The sequence below is a fragment of the Macrobrachium rosenbergii genome, chromosome 40, assembly GCF_040412425.1.
Source record: "Macrobrachium rosenbergii isolate ZJJX-2024 chromosome 40, ASM4041242v1, whole genome shotgun sequence".
In the NCBI taxonomy this organism is placed as follows: domain Eukaryota; kingdom Metazoa; phylum Arthropoda; class Malacostraca; order Decapoda; family Palaemonidae; genus Macrobrachium; species Macrobrachium rosenbergii.
Genome location: NC_089780.1, coordinates 24174926 through 24196995, shown reverse-complemented (window position 1 = coordinate 24196995; position 22070 = coordinate 24174926). Strand labels below are relative to the sequence as shown.

At 36.7% G+C, this 22070-nt stretch overlaps 1 long non-coding RNA gene across 1 annotated transcript; it reads right to left on the bottom strand.

Annotated features, from left to right (window-relative positions):
• Positions 1–4880: 4880 nt before the first annotated feature.
• LOC136826261 (uncharacterized) lies at positions 4881–20699 on the bottom strand. The gene is made up of 4 exons (XR_010849567.1): positions 20553–20699; positions 13332–13538; positions 8088–12392; positions 4881–8044 (listed from the first exon to the last, which is right to left on the bottom strand). It is a non-coding gene; the product is annotated as an uncharacterized lncRNA (long non-coding RNA).
• Positions 20700–22070: the final 1371 nt, after the last annotated feature.

The following is a 22070-nucleotide window of genomic DNA, read 5'->3' as shown; positions in this document are numbered from 1 at the left end:
CTTATTTTCTGAAAGTCAAGTCCAAACACTTTAAGGATTGGAATTATCCTTGATAATTGCTTAAGTATTCCTGAACACACTACACACTTGTGTATCATTGTAGTATTCTTTTACACTTGACACACTTCTGTGTATCATTTATAGTATTCTTTGACATTTGACACACTTCTGTGTATCATTTGTAGAATTCTTTGACACTTGACACTTCTGTGTATCATTTGTAGTATTCTTTGACACTTGACACACTTATCTTTGTAATTAGGTCAATTATACGCATTTCTTATATTTGAAACTAACATGGACAATATAACTTGATCTTTCACGAAAAGCAGCATTCACTAGTGTAGCAATGATGATTTATAAATATTTAAAAATACGGTAATAATGATTTATAAGTATTTAAAAATATGGTAAATGTTATTAACGAATCATACATAATATTGTATGATGAATATTTTCATGGTAACTATGGAAATTTTTAAAGTTGACTCAGATGCACCCAAGGAAATATGGCTATCATTTAAAATACGCAGATTTCTAGGTAAAAAAACTAGATGAAAATTATAAGGTAAGATATTTTAAAAAATTCATTCCTTTAAATGTCTTGGCTCCAGTTTTCCCTTGTAAGTTTTAACTTGCAATTAATTTTAAAGCTTACTGAAACTATTTTTGATTCATTTCTTAGCTCTAGCCGACATCATGACGTAACCAATTGGTTGTTTGTCATTAGCCTGGCCCAAGGGCCAAATACTTTGGTTTTAAAAATGGTTTTGACTATTAGATGAAAGTAGTGAAAGAACCGTTAAGTAACTGACTTAATCGCATGAAAATACACGGGTGAAAAATAGATTCTTCTGTTTTACAACTTAGTGAACCTGGTAACAACATTTTAGGCAAACTACTTATGAGCAAGGTGTATCTCTCTCTCTCTCTCTCTCTCTCTCTCTCTCTCTCTCTCTCTCTCTCTCTCTCTCTCTCTCCAATCATTTCAGGGCCGGCACTGTTCTTCAGACTTCTCAAGTAGACTTCCTAATTTAACGAATGAAGTTTGATATATTTTCTCCGAATAGTTCTTCCTTGCACATCAGTATAGTGTGTTGGTTAAGATCAGGTGAATGTGGAGATTTGATGTGAGAGTCTACAGGAATTGTCTTGAAACATTGGGGGTGAGTTATGCGGAATGTGTGGGTTTTGTAACTCAAAGTGGCGTGAATTCCTCCACGAGAAGTCGGTGAATTGTGCGGTGGATTTTACTGGCTGGTGTAACGTTTCTCTTAACGGTATTCGTTACTAAAGGTTCTCTGCAGCCGCCCTTCCTTAGGGCCCTAGCTGCAACCCCTTTCGTTCCTTTTACTGTACCTCCATTCATATTATCTTTCTTCCATCTTGCTATCCAGCCTCTCCTAACAATTATTTCATACTGCAACTGCTAGGGTTATCTTCCTGTTACACCTTTCAAACCCACCTACTCTCAATTTCCTTTCCAGCTCTGAATGACCTCATAGGTCTCAGTGCTTGGCCTTTGCCCTAAACTCTATATTCCTTTCCTTTCCTCTTTAAGGTGTTTTGTGGCTTCGTTTGAATTAAGTCGTCATTCTTTATATCTCTCTCAATGTAAATATGCACGGCCAGTAACTTAAGAACCAGTGTTTTGAAAATCAATAGATCTTAATGTTTGTCGACCTTGAATTATTGGAATTCAGTGATAGCATTCGTTTTATGTGAATAAAGGGCCTGGCAAGTTTTGTAATTCTGGAAGGAGACTTATTTCGCGAATTGGGAAAGTGAAAAACTTTCACTTTCCATGCATTACATAGACAGCACTCTCAAAGCCAAAGGCGTTAGTCTCTGTAAAATAATTTTTCCTTAAGCATAAATTTCCAAAGTCATTGATTAAATTTCGAAATAATACTTCACACTCATCTCCATTTACGAATCTGTTTATTGGTTGAATTCTTTAAAAACGATTGTAATTAGTTTTTTTAAATTAAAGAATAAAGTTCTTGTGTCGACCTTGATAAGAAAGATCCGATGAGTTCAATTTTTCGGGAGCGTCAAAATATCCAATTGGAGGGTTAAAATTCATAAAGTGCAATGTAAACTTTATTTCCTCCCTCTTTTCATTAAAGAGTGAATTCTCTTTTTTCACTAAAGAGCAAATTCTTTTTATTTCTTTTCATTAAAGAGTACGAGAGCCATCAGTTAACCTTAATGTCTCGGAGAAATTAATTTAATGTAATGTATTGAACTTATACGTCCATATAATTAATGTATCAGCCCCTTCTTAAATCTAGATAGACGTTAGTGGGGAAAAATTTTTAACTCCTAGAAGTAATAATTTCTGGTCCATTGGTTCTACAATTTTCCCACGAACTTTTGCATGTTTTTAAAATACTAAATTGTAATGCTACGTTTTTATTAATTGATTTGCAGTGAATATGGCTGTCACTACAAACTACCGAGAGTAGAGTATGAACGATTGTTCATTGGACTGATGTTGTAATGTAATACTCTCTTGAAGATACTTATATTTTTGCCAATATTTCTGAATATCTTTTACTTGGCCTTACGAAGAATAATATGAATGTCGATAAATTCTTGGTTATAAATGATTCTGAGTATAATGATTTAAAAAACTAAGTATCAACTGTGTAAATTTTATCCTTGTGTAGAATTTCTGGAAAGAATTACGGTACCTCGAATCTTTCTCTCCCGCCCGTCAAGAAGAGTCCGTTCAAATTAAGTCTGTTGTACGCTAAAATTAGTTTTGTCACATAACATTTCTATCAGTTACATTGGATCAGTATAAAATGGCTTACAATGAATAATCTGGGCAAATGAACAACGTACAAGCATCATGCTGTCAGAAATAAGAAGATTTCAATTCGCTTTGCTTGGTGGTATCCTGTTGATGCTGCTTGTATGGTGGTGGCTAGAAATGATAAGGCTGGTGTTGCGTAAATTTTATTCATAATGCAGGTTAAATTGTTGGAAAATAAGCACCTCTAGATGCTGTTAATTTGCTTGTTTTCAAATTCAGTCTGGTCTATACACGCACAAAGATGTCTAACTTTAGTTTGTCTTGTGCTAGCTAGATTCGCCTCTCAACGTTGCTTTCCAAAATGGTTCTTATTCGACAGCTTATTACGCAGTTGAAGCTAAACTGACCTGGCAGTCCACGCGTCGAGACGAATGTGTACTTCGGTCCGATCTTGTCTACCTGCTGGGGGAAGAAGCATAAGGTAGCCAAGGGCAGTAGTCTTGCGCGGTCTTCTCTTTTACCAGACTCAATCACGTACACGAAATGGGACGAAATCTTAAGAGGCCCTTTTGGGCAGTTGTGGGTCTTGTCTGCTTTTGAGGGGGGCTTGAGGTGTCGTGGGTAATAGATTGTGATTGATATTGCATAGGGGCTGATGGTGACCTTTCCCTAACCCCCTCCCCCTTTTTTTAGACTTAAAAATTAACTTTACCAGTTTTTCAGATCGGAAAAATTAACCATTTCTTTCCCACCAAGATGTGTAACCCCTTTGTACTTAGTCTTGCTGCAATGTTTACATTTAAGTATAAGTTTAACTCGATAATCTCGTTACAGTACTGTAATGTTAAATATGATTAAATAACTCGTTAAACCTGACAATCTTTATTAGACTTCAAAAACCTTCATGACTTTTTCAGTGTCTTTTATTTCACAATCTCTTTATCAAATTGTAAAATTTGTAATAAAATTAAAAAAAAAAAGGAAAAGGAAAGCATTCAAGGACCTAGTAACATTGCCTTATCAAAAGAACAAAAATTAAAAATTTCGTCAAGTTTTCCGTTACTAGGCGGGACTGGGGTGGGCCTTGGTGGGCTTTCCTTTCCCTCCTTTGTTTATTAATTTATTTACTTATTTACGTATTACTCATTTTCGTTAAAACACTACCTACTAATACATTCATGACATCCGTAACCTCATAATCTTGACTCGGGTGTCTAGGAAAACATAGAAAAGTGGCTTGTAGTCATTCACGGGCGCCATCTTTGATGAAGCAAGGGTGCTTCTCAAGTGTCTACCGTGACTCGCAATTCCATTTGCTATGATTTTTTTGGATCGGAGCGTTTCAGGAAATGAGTTTTTTTTTTATGAATTGTGTATCAATTTATTGTCATTGATTCTGCTGTCTTTATATTTCGACTGTGACAAAAGATTATGGTACAGAAACCTGTTTTCATGTATGACGTTCAATCTTCTACAATAAAAAATTGAGAAATTTTTTGTTTATATAAATCCAAATTTTGTGTAAAGCCTCAAGTACCTTCATAATGCAAGCATAAAGTCTTAAGTACTTAGTTGATGCAAGTATAGTAAGGCAAGTTTCTTAAATTTAAATTAAGAGTTTGAAACTCATAAGCAATTTAAACTGACAGGAAATAGCAAGGCAGTTACTGGGCATGGATTCAGTAATCATGAAAAAAAAAAAAACTTCTTAGCCAAGACAGTCGAGTCTACCAAGCGGACAGTGGTCCAAAACGAATTAACAGGGTTACATTTCAACCATCTGACACTACATTATCATAACACCCTGTAGCACTGCTCTTATTGAACTAGTGGGAGACTGAACTAGCTCTGTATGAGGGAAATGGCCTGAATGAACTTGTGACAACTTGTCACAAGTCTATTTCGTGGGCTCTTTGGCCATTTTTTTTGTGGTGACGACACAGGCTTAGCTGGGCTAGGGAGAAAGTTTGGGGGGGATGTTTGGGGAGAATACTCGGTCATATGAACGTTTTAGTGGGGAGAATGCTCAATGCTAGGTTTAATTGGGGGGGGGTGCAGGTTTTGCTTTTGTTTCAAGTTGTCTTGTATACCATGAGTTAAGACAAATAAAAAAGATTGAGATGTTATTTGCATTTTATTTCTCTTCATGCAATTTCTTACATCTTGATTTTCTTAAAGAAAAGTCTGAATTACATCTTGATTTTCTTAAAGAAAAAAGGGTCTGATTGTATACTACAATCACTGATTAATCTACTTGACAACATTTATTACTTATGACAAATTAGTAAAAAAATCTTAGCATTTTAGACCTATGATGACAGAAGCTCAATACCGAACAGTAATGAGTATGTAAAACCACAAATTCAAGGAAGAGTATATACTCGCATACAGCTTCAAGACATTGCTATCTCTCTTTCACACAATGAGGAGACATGACGTCTCAAAACTGTATGCGAATATATACATTCTTCCTCGAATTTGTGGTTTTTCATACCTGTAGAGCTAAATACACCTTTTCCACAGAAAATATATAGACTACCTTGCTACATTTACTACAGAGATCTACAAGCTAGACTCCGAATAAGTTATGATAGTAAACCAGTGACCTATCATATAAAATGATTCAACTGCCTGCAGAAAACTAAACTCTTGAAAGATAATAGATCCAGCACTTGACGCTACAACTGTAAGAAATTCTGAGGTTACCTACCACTTACGTCAAATGCTAGGCCAGGTACCTTTCAATATCTTGTCTTCTGCATGTACATGAGCCATTCCTGTAAGACACTTTATATAACTTTTATCATTCAAGGTCTGTGTTGAGAGATTTCTCCTAGTATTCTGTATCTATACATCACGTTGCTTCAGATATTTTCTTTGGGAAGGATGTAATTAGCTCATTATAACAAAAGTTAACTTCAACAATTTGCCATAAGAAAGGATCTTGTAAAGTAGGTCTAGTATTGGTTGCAATATCAACAAGAATGGAAATATAGAAAAAATGTATATAGTTTAATTTTTGGTGGCATATATAATGTTGGTTGCTTAATATTTATCTAACAGCTTCTAGTTGTAATTGCAAACACCATTTTAACAAGGACAGTGAGTTGTACATTGACTTCTCTATGTCAAAACACACACGAGTTTCTATAGACATTTCTTTGCATTTTTCTCTAGAGAAAAACACAATCTTAATTAAGAATGACAAAAACGAAAAATTAAAACTGAGGCACTGGAATATAATTTATGCTACTGCTGGCTTTAAACACTTGAAACCTATCCTGTTCATTGCTGTAAAAGTCACGCAATCATTGAGTGATTTCATCCAGTCTATAAGGCTGCGTCCACACGCTTATGATGTCACTATGCCACTGTTTCTCCGCTTCTGACGTCATTTAGAACAAAGTTCGATTGTGTAGACGCAGCCTAACCCTTTTGAGGAGTATTTTTTTTTTTTTTTTTAGTAATCTTGACATATTTACAAATTACCCAAACAAATACCTGGTATCAAATTTAATTCTTTAAAAATTGCCCTTTCCTGAAGCATTACTCAAAGCGTCCTGTAAAAGTTATTCTTCTTGGACTTACAGTTAATTATACCTTAGTTTTACCAGACCACTGAGCTGATTAACAGCTCTCTCCTAGGGCTGGCCCAAAGGATTAGACTTATATTATGTGGCTAAGAACCAATTAGTTACTTAGCAACGGGACCTACAGCTTATTGTGGAATCCGAACCACATTATAGCGAGAAATTAATTTCTATTACCAGAAATAAATTCCTCTAACTCTTCATCAGCCAGCCGGGGAGTTGAACTCCGGCCCATCGAGTGACAGTCCGCAGTTCTACCGACTCACCCAACGAAGAGCTTTTGGACTACAGTACCTATTAATTTGGCCATCAATTTTCTACCCTTAGATGACCCTAAGCTGTTACTACTCTTTTTAGTAATTACTTCTATTAAACGAAATCCTCCTGAAAATTGTTCCCTTTGGGAACAATTCCTCCCATTGGGGAGTCCCTTCCAAGCCTGCCTTATTAAAACTGACCTTTCCTGAAGCTTTTAAGACTTTCCAATAAGACTTTCCTAAATTCATTCTTCATTAAGCCTTCCCTTACAAACTACTACATTTATTTAAGCCTTCTGTCGAGTATTACTCATTTTTAAACCCTTTATTAAGGCTTATTCCTTCCTTAAACTCATTCCTTTAGCCTTAGAGAGCTACTCATTTGGCATTCCTTAAAAACTGCTCCCTCTTTAGGATTACCATTAAGAACCATTAGTTCAAGTCTTCAAGAACTATTCCCTACTTAAGCCTTTTCTTCAAGAACTATTTGATTCTTTAACCATAAAATTTCATTTGCTAACCATTTCAAACTGCAGGGGTTAAGACTTTATACATTACACATACGACTAGCAAGTGCATGCAGTACATTATTACATTTGATTTCTCTATATATTGACTATACAACGTTTAAAACCAGCAGACAATAAATATCAAAATGCGTAGTACTCCATTTTCAAAGCACTTTTGTCATTCTGTTGACGAACCATCACTGAGCAGAAAAAAAAATGGTACTTCAAACAAGTTACTGATGCGACTAGATTGAGCAGCAACTCAGGTTCTTAAAGCAGATATAATGAAATTGACAGTGAATCACTATAGCACATTTGATACCTAGTGGAGAAAACCTTTGGAATGACTGAAATTCCAAAATACTTTACAGAAAACAAATGCAAAATAAGCAAGTGTACTGAAAAATTAATAAAAATTTACTGGGGCATAAACTTAGAGAGAGAGAGAGAGAGAGAGAGAGAGAGAGAGAGAGAGAGAGAGAGAGAGAGAGAGAGAGAGAGAGAGAGAGAGAGAGAGAGAGAGCAACAACCTTATTACTTTGTGACAAGAACAATATCCAAACTCAAACCTACAATTCCATTTGCTTATGGCAACAATTACAGTTCTTATAACATCCTTTAGACCCTTATTATGCTCAGTCATATTATTAATGGTTATCACATATGAAGATAATTATCTGGCCTATAAATATCAAGACAACGTTAACTGATTCCATTATTTATAAGAATTCCCTTTCTATAATTCTTATAGTCTTTGCTCTTGCGATTGAACAATTATTAGTTTATTACGAAAATAATAGCTATTTCCCCAAAAAATTACTGAATAGGGCTGACAATAGGTGGCTGAGAGAATGGACAGCAAACATTTTCCTGTCCACTAGCTTCTGCATCTTACAAATTTACCTAAAAGTAGTTCAAAACATTTACCTGCATCTTACAAATTTACCTAAAAGTAGTTCAAAACATTTACCTATCAAATGAGAAATAGAGTAAATGGCAAATGGACTAAGACAGTAGTATTTCCTATGGGACGAAAAGTTATGAAAATCTTCCAAAATTTAACTAAAGATGTAAAGCCATAGTGTAACAAGCTTACAAAGATACTAAGAATTAGATGAGAGAGTTTAACAGAACAAAGATCCAGAGATATAGCAGTAACTTGTAAACACGGTTCAGTTTTACAGTCACATGAACTGGCAATAAACTGGATGTAAATGAATCACTTTAAAGTCAGTCACACGTTTTGGTAACTTGTTCAAAGTGTACAGTAGTACATAATTTTACAAATAAGTGCCACTTGGAGATATGTTAACGGAGTTCTTGAGGAAACTGACATTTGGATCAACTCGACTGGCCTTAAAGATTTAGGTACAAAATTTGTATTTCTCAGATCTGATTAGTATTAATCCAGTTTCCTCGCTTTACAATGACACACTCAGAAATACCTGAAGTCATTTTTAGCCTTATTTACAAGACATGCTCAAGAATACTGGAAGTAATTTTCAGCCTCATTTACAAGACATGCTCAAGAATACTGGAAGTAATTTTCAGCCTCATTTACAAGACATGCTCAAGAATACATGAAATTAATTTTTGGCCTCATTTCAAAGACATGCTCAAGAATACCTCAAGTAATTTTCAGCCTCATTTACAAGACATGCTCAAGAATACCTAAGTAATTTTCAGCCTCATTTACAAGACACGCCCAAGAATACCTCAAGCAATTTTCATCCTCATTTGCAAGACATGCTCAAGAATACCTAATAATTTTCAGCTTCATTTAGAAGACTTGCTCAAGAATACCTGAAGTAATTTCAGCCTTATTTACAAGACATGCTCAAGAATACCTAAGTAATTTTTAGCTTCATTTACAAGACAGGCTCAAGAGTACCTCAAGTAATTTTCAGCCTCATTTACAAGACATGCTCAAGAATACCTAATAATTTTCAGCTTCATTTAGAAGACTTGCTCAAGAATACCTGAAGTAATTTCAGCCTCATTTACAAGCTGTGCTCACGAATACCTATGTAATTTTTAGCTTCATTTACAAGAAAGGCTCATGAGTACCTCAAGTAATTTTCAGCCTCATTTACAAGACATGCATGAGAATACCTCAAGTAATTTTCAGCCTCATTTACAAGACATGCTCAAGAATACCTCAAGTAATTTTCAGCCTCATTTACAAGACATGCTCAAGAATACCTCAAGAAATTTTTGACCTCATTTACAAAACATGCTCAAGAATAAATGAAGCAATTTTCAGCCTCATTTACAAGACATGCTCAAGAATACCTGAAATAATTTTCAGCTTCATTTACAAGACTTGCTCAAGAATAGCTTGAGCATTTTTCAGCCTCATGCATAAGACGTGCTCAAGAATACCTTAAGTAATTTTTCAGCTCATTTACAAGACATGCTCAAGGATACATGTTAATTTTCAGCCTCATTTACAAGACATGCTCAAGAATACCTGATGTAATTTTAAGCCTCATTTCCAAGACATTCTCAAGAATACCTGATGTAATTTTCAGCCTCATTTACAAGACATGCACAAGAATACCTGAAATAATTTCAGCCTCATTTACAAGATATGCTCAAGAATACCTGAAATGATTTTCAGCTTCATTTACAAGACTTGCTCAAGGATACCTTAAGTAATTTTCAGCCGCATTTACAAGACATGCTCAAGAATACCTCAAGTAATTTTCAGCCTCATTTAAAAGACATGCTCAAGAATACATGAAGTTAATTCCAGCATCATTTGCAACACATGCTCAAGAATGCCTCAGGTAATTTTCAGCCTCATTTACATGACATGCACAAGAATACCTGAAGTAATTTTCAGCCTCATTTACAAGACATGATCAATAATACCCAAAGTAATTTTCAGCCTCATTTACAAGACATGCTCAAGAGTACCTCAAGTAATTTTCAGCTCATTTACAAGACATGCTCAAGAATACCTCATGTAAGTTTCAGCCTCATTTGCAAGACATGCTCAAGAATGCCTCAAGTTAGTTTCAGCTTCATTTACAAGGCTTTCTCAAGAATACTTCAAGTAATTTTCAGCCTCATTTACACGACATGCTCAAGAACACCTGAAGTTAATTTTCAGCATCATTTACAAGACATGCACAAGAATACCTACGTTAATTTCCAGCGTCATTTACTAGACATGCTCAAGAATACCTCAAGTAATTTTCAGCCTCATTTACGAGGCATGCTCAAGAATACCTTAAGTAATTTTCAGCCTCATTTACAAGACATGCTCAAGAACACCTCAAATAATTTTCAGCCTCATTTACGAGGCATGCTCAAGAACACCAAGTAATTTTCAGCCTCATTTACAAGACATGCTCAAGAATACCTTAGATAGTTTTCAGCCTCATTTACATGATACTTAAGTTTCCCAGTAACTGCTAAAAGTGACTATTCCCACTATTATTCAAGACACTCTCGTTAACTGACTCACTCTCTTGCAAATCATCTATTACGTTTTATCTTATTAGAAAGGATATTTACTCGAGCTTCTAAGTGTGGATCTGGTTCTAATTATCAAATTCTATAAAGCTTACATAGAGTTAAATTAGTTAATTAGTTCTAAAGCTATCTGGCATAATTATCAAGTAACAGAGCTTGCTTTCGAGTTGAAATGGATTTTTTATGTCGCTGACAATGACAAAACTAAAATGGCTTTTGTTATATGGGGTTTACAACGACAAAACAAAATAGATTTTGTTATATGTCATTTACAATGACAAAACTGAAATGGATTTTGTCATATGTTGTTTACAAAGACAAAACAAAAACAAATGGATTTTGTTGTATGTTGTTTACAAAGACAAAACAAATGGATTTTGTTGTATGTTGTTTACAAAGACAAAACTGAAATGGATTTAGTTATATGTTGTTTACTGTACAATAACAAAAATGGATTTTGTTGTATGTTGTTTACAATGACAAAACTCAAATGGATTTTGTCATATATTGTTTACAATGACAAAACCTCTTTAAGGAACTAGAAAATGCATCCACAAAGTACACTTTCACGTTTTAAATCAGCTCAAGACAGTTAAACATGAGACGGTTATACTTCAGGTATACTCAGTAAAACCTTTTCCATCTTCATTTAGCTTCTTAATACAAAGCAGATGTGACCATTAGTTTAGTTTGTGACTAATGAAGATGCACAAGGTAAAAGGGCTGTCTGGAATAACATTTAACATAGAAAAATTAATAATTCTGGTTAATTTATTATTGTAATTAAAGACTATTTTTTATCATTATGAAGCACAAAATAGACATTTCATTATGCTTAATGTATTACAATTAGTTTATATTTCAAAACTTAATTCTTTGCTTTATTTATACAAAAATAAGAATGGAATCTAATGACAAAGTATTATAAAACCTATGTAAAATGTCTACCTAAACTTTTTCATAATGGAAATGTTCACGACAATTACTTCACACTGGTAATGATCCTAAAATGAATAATTGTATCAAATTAGATCTGTTACTGACATTTATCATAATTGCATTACAATAGGCTGCTCAATGAAAAAGTTCAGAATTACTTCACACTGACAATGTTCCTAAAATGAAAATATAATTATAGCAATTTATATCAACTATTAATTCTCATGATTACATTATAATACTCAATGAAAAAAAGCTCAAAATTCCTTCAAACTGATAATTTTCTAAGATGAAAATATACTTTTAGCAGATTATATAAATTGTGATAATTCTCATAATAACACTAATACTCAAAGAAAAAGTAAAAAAAAATTACTACACATTGGTAATATTCCTAAAATGAAAATATACTTTCAGCAGATTATATCAATGGTGATATTTCTCATAACATTATAATGCTCGATGAAAAAAGTTCAAAACCACATCAAATTGATGATATTCCTACTTATTAAAATATAGCAAGTTATATCAGTCATTTATAATTCTCATAATTACACTCTTAACACCCAAGTCTAATGTTAGACAAGCAGTTGCAGAAAAGTCCAATTGAAGCTTCATTCAAGTCTCTTGTAAAATCAACAGTGCAATGTAAAATCAACAGTGCAATTTAAAATAGATTCTTTCCTAAAGTAATTAGTAAACTAGGATTATCCGCAGCAGATGTACAATCAGACCTTCACAGGAAGTCTTCAAGGCATTTAATTCAATCAGCTCAGATGAACACTTGTAATGTATCATCAAGTTAAGGAGAGGAGAATGTAATTTATTTTTTCCACTTTACCGACTCATTTCAAATCTGTAAGAAAAAAAAACATTAACTTGATAGACATGGTACTGTATATACGCGTGAACTTTCGTATATACTCTCATTTTGTGTGAACTTTTATACTAATGAGATAGTGTTATAATCTACAAATGTAAAGAAATAGTATAGCCTAGAAATTAAATGGAATAGTATTATCTAGAAAATGAAATTAAATATCTATTAATAACGTATTATAATCTACTAATTAACTGGTACTATAAACTATTATTACAAAATACAATGTGCGCTGAGAGAGAGAGAGAGAGAGAGAGAGAGAGAGAGAGAGAGAGAGAGAGAGAGAGAGAGAGAGAGAGAGAGAGAGAGAGAGCCTATGTACAAGTACTATTAAATTCAACCTTGAAGAAAAATAAAATAAGGTAATAAAAAGACACAATAAATTGCTGTACAGCTTCTGAGTAGGAAGTAAGAATTTTTTTAATGACCATTGCGTGAAAAACTATAAGATCTAAGGTGATAATGTCCGCAAGGTTACAATTCACCTGATTTCATTGTTGTGTTGGAACTGTAATGCTGTGCTTCACTGAGGAATGTTTATAAATAAAATTAACTAGATTTAAATTAATTCCTAGCTATGATTTACTGTGAAATGTTTAATAAATAAAAACTAAATTAATTTAAAGTCCTAGCCATGATTTTCTGTTCAAATGTTTAATAAATAAAATCTAAATTAATTTAAAGTCCTAGCTGTGATTTTTTGTGAAATGTTTAATAAATAAAATCTAAATTAATTTAAATTAAGTCCTAGCTGTGATTTATGGTGGAATGCTTAATGAATAATACCCAAATTAATTTAAATTAAATCCTAGCTGTGATTTACAGTTTGGTGTTTTATAAATAAAATTTAAATTAATTTAAATCGAGTCTAAATGAAATCTAAACAAGACAATAAAAAACTAGAATTTCTCTTACCTTTAGATTGGTTTAGTTACTGCACCCAGCTGGTTTCTGGGGAAATCTCTTTTCAATAAGTGGCAGCAGAATTTTAACCAGTCGTCCTTACAATATATCACTGCAGAATTATAACCACCTTGTCTGCACAACAAGTGATGACAGTATCGTAAGTTCTAAGGTCAAGCTTCACCTGAGTGACAGAAGTTCCTGAAGTTCAAACTGCTCCTGAAAGAGATGATCAAATGTCAGTTTACCGATTTCGAAACAACTGGGTTTTACTGAATATACTACGGGCAGTTTTCAACACATTGTACCTTTACCATCACACAACATAATCATAGGCATGACAATCCAGCTTTTGCATCTAGTATGGCCTTCCTAAAAGCCCTGTATCTAATACCATGAACAATTTTCAGCACATTGTACCATCACATGAAAAATTATAAGCATAAAAATCCAACTTTTACTTCTAGTGTGGCTTTCCTAAAAGCCCTGTGTTCTATACATTGGTAAAACATGTAAATTTAATTACAACTTTCTAAAGAGCTTTGCTAATAACCTTCAATAATCATCTTCATAACCTTAACATAACCAAAACCCTCTTGCAGTATCTGTGGAATTTGGATGGAGCCAATTATTCTCACCAAGTCAATCATTATTCAAAAGAATGTTAACTTTCTTGTCTCCGTAACTAAGAATTTGCAGTCATATTCAGTCTAAGAGACCAGTAACTTGAGGTAATTCCCTTACCAAGAACTTCCATTGGAACTTTCAAAGCAGCAACATTAAATAACCACTCTTGTCAGACTCTATGCACACGAAATGTTACCAAAACCAAAGTAAGTCCCATTAACAAAGTTAGGAGCTGTGAAATCAATCATGATAATACTTGTCAGTGGACTTGCGGATAGCAAGGTGGGGATTGGTCATATTAACATAAAATTCCTCCTCTAATTTGGCTTGTTGAAGTGATAGCTTAAATTGCATCCGTATTGGGGGAATTTCAAGCTTCAGTGCATTGTCAAAGGCTTCCTCATAAAAATAATTAAGACTGACATGATGACCAGTATTCCATACAACTTGCCTTGCATTTGGGGAACATTCGGAGGTGGGGGAGGAAGGGGGGGAGGGGTTTGCCCACTGGCAAGTTAAGAACTCCATGCCCACCCTACGTCAGGTTAATCTGCCACAACCCTATTATTAAATTAATAGTGCCCTAGGGTAGGTTAGGTGGAAGCTCCCCCACCAGACCAGGTAAGCACCCAATGCTTTGGGTTAGGATAGGGTGCAACCCTACTATTGAATTTAATTTCTAGTGCCCTAGGTTAGGTGAGGGGGTCCAGATGGGTATCCCAGCCCATTAAGGACCAAAACTCCTAGGTTAAGTTAGGTTAGAGGTATTTCTAAGTAATAGATATACTGCAGGTATTTAGCGAGAAATGGCAGTTTCTTATAGTATTTTGGTTGCTTATTTACAATTTAACATTATTTTTGGGGGGTCGGCTGTAATTAACCTATAATTAACCCCTGAAGTCCATCCAACAAGGGGTTTCCATACGCGATCTTCACAAGAAAAAGCACAGCTACGTCTGTTTCCAACGGTTCATATCCCGTCCGGCAAGTGCAATATCTTGGAAACTGGTTTTTTCTACACTTTTACGGCTTCTGGCACTGGCGGTGCATTTGTTTGTTGTCGGCCAAATGGAATGTCCCTTCGCTGTGTTTAGTACTGGCCGGGGGGGGGGACGGTACCCATGCGTTAACACGTTATTGCACTTGCCGGATGGGATACGAACCATTCCAGACAGACATAGCCGTGCTCTGTCTTGTGAAGATCACGTATGGAAACCCCTTGTTGGATGGACTTCAGGGGTTAATTGCAGGTTAACTACAGCCGACTCCCAAAAATAACGTTAAATTGTAAATAAGCAACCAAAATACTATAAGAAACTGCCATTTCTCACTAAATACCCGCAGTGTATCTATCACTTAGATCTACCAAGTTAGATTACAACCCTACTAGGTAGACCTAAGCCGGCTGTCCGCGGTGGGCTAGGTTATGACAGTTGACATTTTTCTATAGAACTTTACTTGCTGAACAAGAATTTAAAGTAACATTTTGTCGGTCGGCTGTAATTAAGCTGTAAATTACCTTAGAACTGTAGCTGACAGTAAGGGGGACCGGTTGGGAATCTGGGTCCTGGGTGGGTAAAACACTTTCAGAATAGCTCACAGTGAGGGGGACCCGTTGGGAATCCGGGGTTCTGGGTGGGGTAAATAACTCGGGAAAAGGTTTGGGCAACTTACTGTTGTATTTCCAGTTATATATGTCATTTGGAACACGAAAAACAAGCGTAAAAATAAGGGGGAATAAATGGATAACGTGAGCCATCACAAAGGTACTTTTCACATATCACTACTACTGCTGATTCCAGGCCATGTCACGCATGCGCTGTCTTACAGGGGAGCTTTCGGTTCATCCAATGCCTCCAACTGAGAGAGTAGTTGGTGGGTTTTTTGGCGGGTGGCTGTACCCAACCAATCATGTTGCAACGTTACCCCAACATTACGTTTCACCCAGGTGGAGAATTTGGGGGATACATAAACTTAGTTACATGTATTCCTTTTACTCAACTGTTTTATAACCATTTCCTATTCGTTGTAGCTTGTGCCTACAACCTTCTTCCAGTACTTTTCCGTTCACAAATATATTGACGTCTCTTCACAACATGATTTTACCATGAATAACTTACAAAATTACTTTGCATTTGTCGGCAGACACCTGAAGCATGTATATGGGGTAGGAGGAGAAGGGTCTTGCAGGACGTTTCACCACCACTTTCTCTCAGTGAGTTAACAGAAACCTTTATTTTACATATTTTGTAAGCCCTGTGGTTGGTGCGTGCAGCGCAATATTACCACTTGCCAGAGCATACGAGCCTGCCAGATTATTTTAAAAATGTGGCTAAGGCGTGCAGCACCGTTCCGCCACCCCAAAACAAAGCAGAAATCCACTTTAGTCCCCCAACTTCATCCTCCCTACCCTGTTCCGGTGCAGTTCACCGCCACAGTTCACTCACTCTTCAACCCGGCACAATGGCGGACGTCACCTCCGGAACCTCCTGCTCCTGTGAGCCTGTAACCAAGGGCAATTTGCCACTTACATGTGTCACCTGTGTCAATTGCTACCTTAGTTATAAGGACTACATTGTACCGGGGACAACTATTGTATCTGATTGCTGGAGAGCTTATGACTGCCTGAAGGACGAAGGCTACGTACACTTAACCGTCAATCACTCCATGAACTTTGTGGACCCAGTAACTGGTGCCCATACAAATACTATTGAGAGGAGGTGGAGGGAACTTTGTGAGACGACGCCTAGGTACGGCCGTAGGAGGTACAACTTCGTCGGGTACTTTGCAGTGGCCTATTTTAAAATCCACTTTGATGACCCGAAGACAAGGCTCCACGCGTTCATAAAGGCGGCGGCTGAATTGTACCCTCCACCCCTTTAAGGTAAGGTTCCTAAACTATCCTTCTTTATTATTAGGTAGTTAGGTCACCTGTGTTTTGGTGTTATTAGGTTTTAGTGCTTTTCATGTAGGAGCGTTATTATTTTTTGGGTAATTGTCATTTACCGCCATGTTTCTACATAACAGTCCTACGTCACTTTACCAATGTGTACCTTTTGTGCAGTACCCCACCTTCCCCCCATGCTGAACATATGGCTCCCTAGTGGTTACGTAACCCAAGATGACGGATTTGTTTACCGTTTACGTTTCTTCGCCCCAATCGCAAGCAACGGTTAGTGTGCAGTTGAGGTAACCTGTGGCAGTTGACGTTTTTCAGTGTTGCTTTGCTTGCTTTGCATGAGTTTAGGGTAACATTTTGCCTGTCGGCTGCAGCTAAACTGTAATTTACCCTTGAGCTGTATGCGCCAGTGCAGGGGACCCACGGTACCAGTGTGTAGTCCTCAAGTGTCAATTACGCTTTAGTTACAGCCGACCAACAAAATTTTACTTGAAATTCTTGTTCAGCAGGTAAAGTTCTATACAAAAACGTCAACTGCCATAGGCTACCTCACCACGGACAGCCGGATTAGAATTACCCCCAGTAGATCTAAGCCGGCTGTCCGCGGTGGGCTAGGTTATGGCAGTTGACATTTTTCTATAGAACTTTACTTGCTGAACAAGAATTTAAAGTAATATTTTGTCGCTCGGCTGTAATTAAGCTGTAAATTACCTTAGAACTGTAGCCGACGGTAAGGGGGACCGGTTGGGAATCTGGGTCCTGGGTGGGTAAAAACACTTTCGAGAATAGCTCACGGTGAGGGGGACCCGTTGGGAATCCGGGGTCCTGGGTGGGGTAAAAAACTTGGGAAAAGGTTTGGGCAATTTATGGTTGTATTTCCAGTTATATATGTCATTTGGAACACGAAAAACAAGCGTAAAAATAAGGGGGAATAAATGGACAGTGCGAGCCGTTACAAAGGCAATTTTCACATACCACTACTACTGCTGATTCCAGGCCATGTCACGCATGCGCTGTCTTACAGGGGAGCTTTCGGTTCATCCAATGCCTCCAACTGAGAGAGTAGTTGGTGGGTTTTTTGGCGGGTGGCTGTACCCAACCAATCACGTTGCAACATTACCCCAACATTACGTTTCACCCAGGTGGAGAATTTGGGGGATACATAAACTCCGTTACATGTATTCCTTTTGCTCAACTGTTTTATAACCGTTTCCTATTCGTTGTAGCTTGTGCCTACAACCTTCTTCCAGTACTTTTCCATTCACAAATATATTGACGTCTCTTCGCAACATGATTTTACCATAAATAACTTACAAAATTACTTTACATTTGTCGGCAGACACCTGAAGCATGTATATGGGGTAGGAGGAGAAGGGTCTTACAGGACGTTTCGCTACCACTTTCTCTCAGTGAGTTAACAGAAACCTTTTTTTTTACATGTTTTGTAAGCCCTGTGGTTGTGCGCGCAGCGCAATATTACCGCTTGCCAGAGCATACGAGCCTGCCAGATTATTTTAAAAATGCGGATAAGGCGCCGCAGCGCCGCTCTGCTACCCCAAAACTGAAAGCAGAAATACACTTTTTGCCCCCAACTTCCTTCCTACCCTGTTCCGGTGCAGTTCACGGGCACAGTTTACTCACTCTTCAACCCAGCACTATGGTGGACGCCACCCTCGAACCTCCCGCCTTCTGAGCCTGTAACCAAGGGCAATTTGCCACTTACCTGTGTCAATTGCTACCTTAGTTATAAGGTCTACATTGTACCGGGACAACTGTTGTATCTGATCGCTGGAGAGCTTATGAGAGGCTCCACACGTTCAGTAAAGGCGGCGGCTGAATTGTACCCTCCATCCCTTTAAGGTAAGGTTTCTAAACTATCCTTCTTTATTATTAGGTAATTAGGTTACCATGTTTTGGTGTTATTAGGGTTTAGTGCTTTTCATGTAGGAGCGTTATTATTTTTTGGGTAACTGTCATTTACCGCCATGTTTCTACATAACAGTCCTACGTCACTTTATCAACTTGTACCTTTTGTGCAGTACCCCACCTTCCCCTGCTGAACATATGGCTCCCTAGTGGTTATGTAACCCAAGATGGCGGATTTGTTTACCGTTTTCGTTTCTTCGCCCCGATTGCAAGCAACGGTTAGTGTGCACTTGAGGTAGCCTGTGGCATTTGACGTTTTTCAGTGTTGCTTTGCTTGCTTTGCATGAGTTTAGGGTAACATTTTGCCCGTCAGCTGCAGCTAAACTGTAATTTACCCTTGAGCTGTATGCGCCAGTGCAGGGGACCCACGGTACTGGTGTGCAGTCTTCAAGTGTCAATTACGCTTTAGTTACAGCTGACCGACAAAATTTTACTTGAAATTCTTGTTTAGCAGGTAAAGTTCTATACAAAAACGTCAACTGCCATAGGCTACCTCACCGCGGACAGCGGGCTTAGAATTACCTTACCCCCTACTATTATAATTCATAGTGACCTAAGTTAGATTGGGTGGAAGGTCCAAAAGCCCACCCCAGCAGGTAGGCCTAAAGACCCATCGTCCTAGGTTAGGTTAGGTACATCCTTATATTTGATTTGTTTTGTGTTTTTCCCTACACAAAAACCCCAGTCTCCCATAACTGTTGGGTATAAGGAGGGTCCAGTATCTACGAAAACTACTCACTTGTTAAAAAAAAAAAATGATAATTCTAAGCCGGCTGTCCGCGGTGAGCTAGACTGTGGCAATTGGCGTTTTTCTGTTTTTTCTATGTTATTTTACTTGCTTTACAAGAATTTAAAGTCATATTTTGTCGGCCGGCTGTAAATATCAATTGACCTTTGAAGACTACACGACTTAAGTACTTTAACGCGGGTAGGTCTAAGCCGGCATTCGCGACAAGCCCCCACCTCCCTCCATAACTAATACGGCAAAATTGTAACCAGTAAACACCTCTAGGGTACGTTAGGTTGGTATTTTTAGGGGTTTACTGGTTACAATTTTGCCGTATTAGCTATGGAGGTGGGGGCTTGCCGCGAATGCCGGCTTAGACCTACCCCACGTTAGGTAATACAAGTCGTGTAGTCTTCAAAGGTCAATGACAGCTTAGTTACAGCCGGCCGACAAAATATTACTTTAAATTCCTCTAAAGGAAGTAAAATAACATAGGAAAACGTCAATTGCCATAGTCTAGCTCACCGCGGACAGCCGGCTTAGAATTACCAAAAAAATGTAAAACACTTAAAACAAAATATGACAGAATAATCAAATGGTGAACTCCGAAATACAGTTATGGCCGCTACTGAATGATGTACAGTACGTGTCAAACGAATTTGCAGGTCCTACAGGGTGCTTCGGTTGAGTGAGACTGGATAAAGAAGCCTAATGCACTGTGCCATTTAAGGGATTTCAGCACTACCAAACTTGAGAAATTCTCATACTGTTATACCTTAACTAACAATTGTTAGTTGCCTTACACAATTTGTAAAAAAACAATGCCTCGATCATCATTCGACCATCTAATCCCGTGCGTGTGAGAAACCAATTTTAAATACTTAAAAACACAATCCACCCTGTAGCTTGATAAAAAGCTAACCAAATTAAGTAGGTCTTATCACCTTATGGTAATTCTATATGGATGTGTATATATACTTATACTGTATATATTATATTCCTAACTTCCCTCTCTAATATTAACATTATAAAGGCAAACTATATGATTACCAACCTTTGGACACCTGTGCAACCTCCCAAAACCGAAAAGTTGTTAAAAATTAGGACATCATCGAGGTAATTAACCATCAACCAGAACCGGCAGTACACTGAAAACTTCACCATAGCGGAGGAATACAGTTGACAAGGAATAACTACAACTGATCAGTGCTAATCATATTGTATCTTAATGATCTTTCCGGATGTATCTATTCAAATACAACATACAATAAAGATTATTTCAGTACCAATTTTTTATAAACCATAAAACGAAGGAATAATTAATGTTGGACACTTTCAAGATTCCCAGGGACTACTTTTCTGAGTTTTTATAAGTCTGAGATTTTTCCAGTTTCTTCGAACGGTGTCTTAGAACTATGTAAGGGTCTTACAACCGATAATAGCTTGTATACTTATGAATATCACACTTTATATATTTGAAATCAGTATTTACACATTCACTTTGGGGAAAGGAATATTCAGTTGGCTTTAATTCATTCAACTTCCACAAACAACAGACGAAATAGGCTTCTTACAGTCGTAGAAAATGGCAAGTATTATTTTTTCTCAAAAAGCTCTTCCACAGTAATTTCATGTTCCTGTACTTAAACTCGATTACTTTAGAATATGCACCCTGATCTCTGACACACACACACACACATACACAAACACAGTATACAATGTTATGAATGTTTTTAATTTTAAATTAAATTGTCTTGAAACAAAAGTTGATGAGGACATGAAATGAAACTTGTCTTAAAATATCTATCGAAATTTATATATATATATATATATATATATATATATATATATATATATATATATATATATATATATATATATATATATATAAATATATATATATATATATATATATATAATCATAAGCTACAAATGTCGCTATATATATATCAGTATATATAAAGTAATTTATAATGATAAATGATTGGAATCGTGGGGACACGAACCCGCGATTCCAGTTGACGTAAACCATTGAGCCATCAAAGAGGTATAAGTCTTTGCCGAGATGTCGTACTGCTTTTACCCGTCGTTAAAGTGTACAAAATGACCCACCTCCGCCATGACAGTTCATTGGTACGTTTGGACACAGCTCTTGTTATGAAATTTTATCACACCGTGATTTTTATACAATCATGAAGCTACAAATGTCGCTTAATATCGAAATTTCACGCTACCTCGGTATATCTCCGTTGGAGAATTGTCACCGAAGGGGAATTTATATAAGTGTCCCCACGATTCCAATTCATTTATCACTTATATAAATTCCTTCGGCGACAATTCTCCAACGGAGATATACCGAGGTAGCGTGAATTTCGATATTAAGCGACATTTGTAGCTTCATGATTGTATAAAAATCACGGTGTGATAAAAATTTCATAACAAGAGCTGCGTGTTCCAAACGTACCAATGAACTGTCATGGCGGAGGTGGGTCATTGTCGAGGCTAGTACACTTTCCCCGCTCACGACGGGTAAAAGCAGTACGACATCTCGGCAAAAGACTTATACCTATGG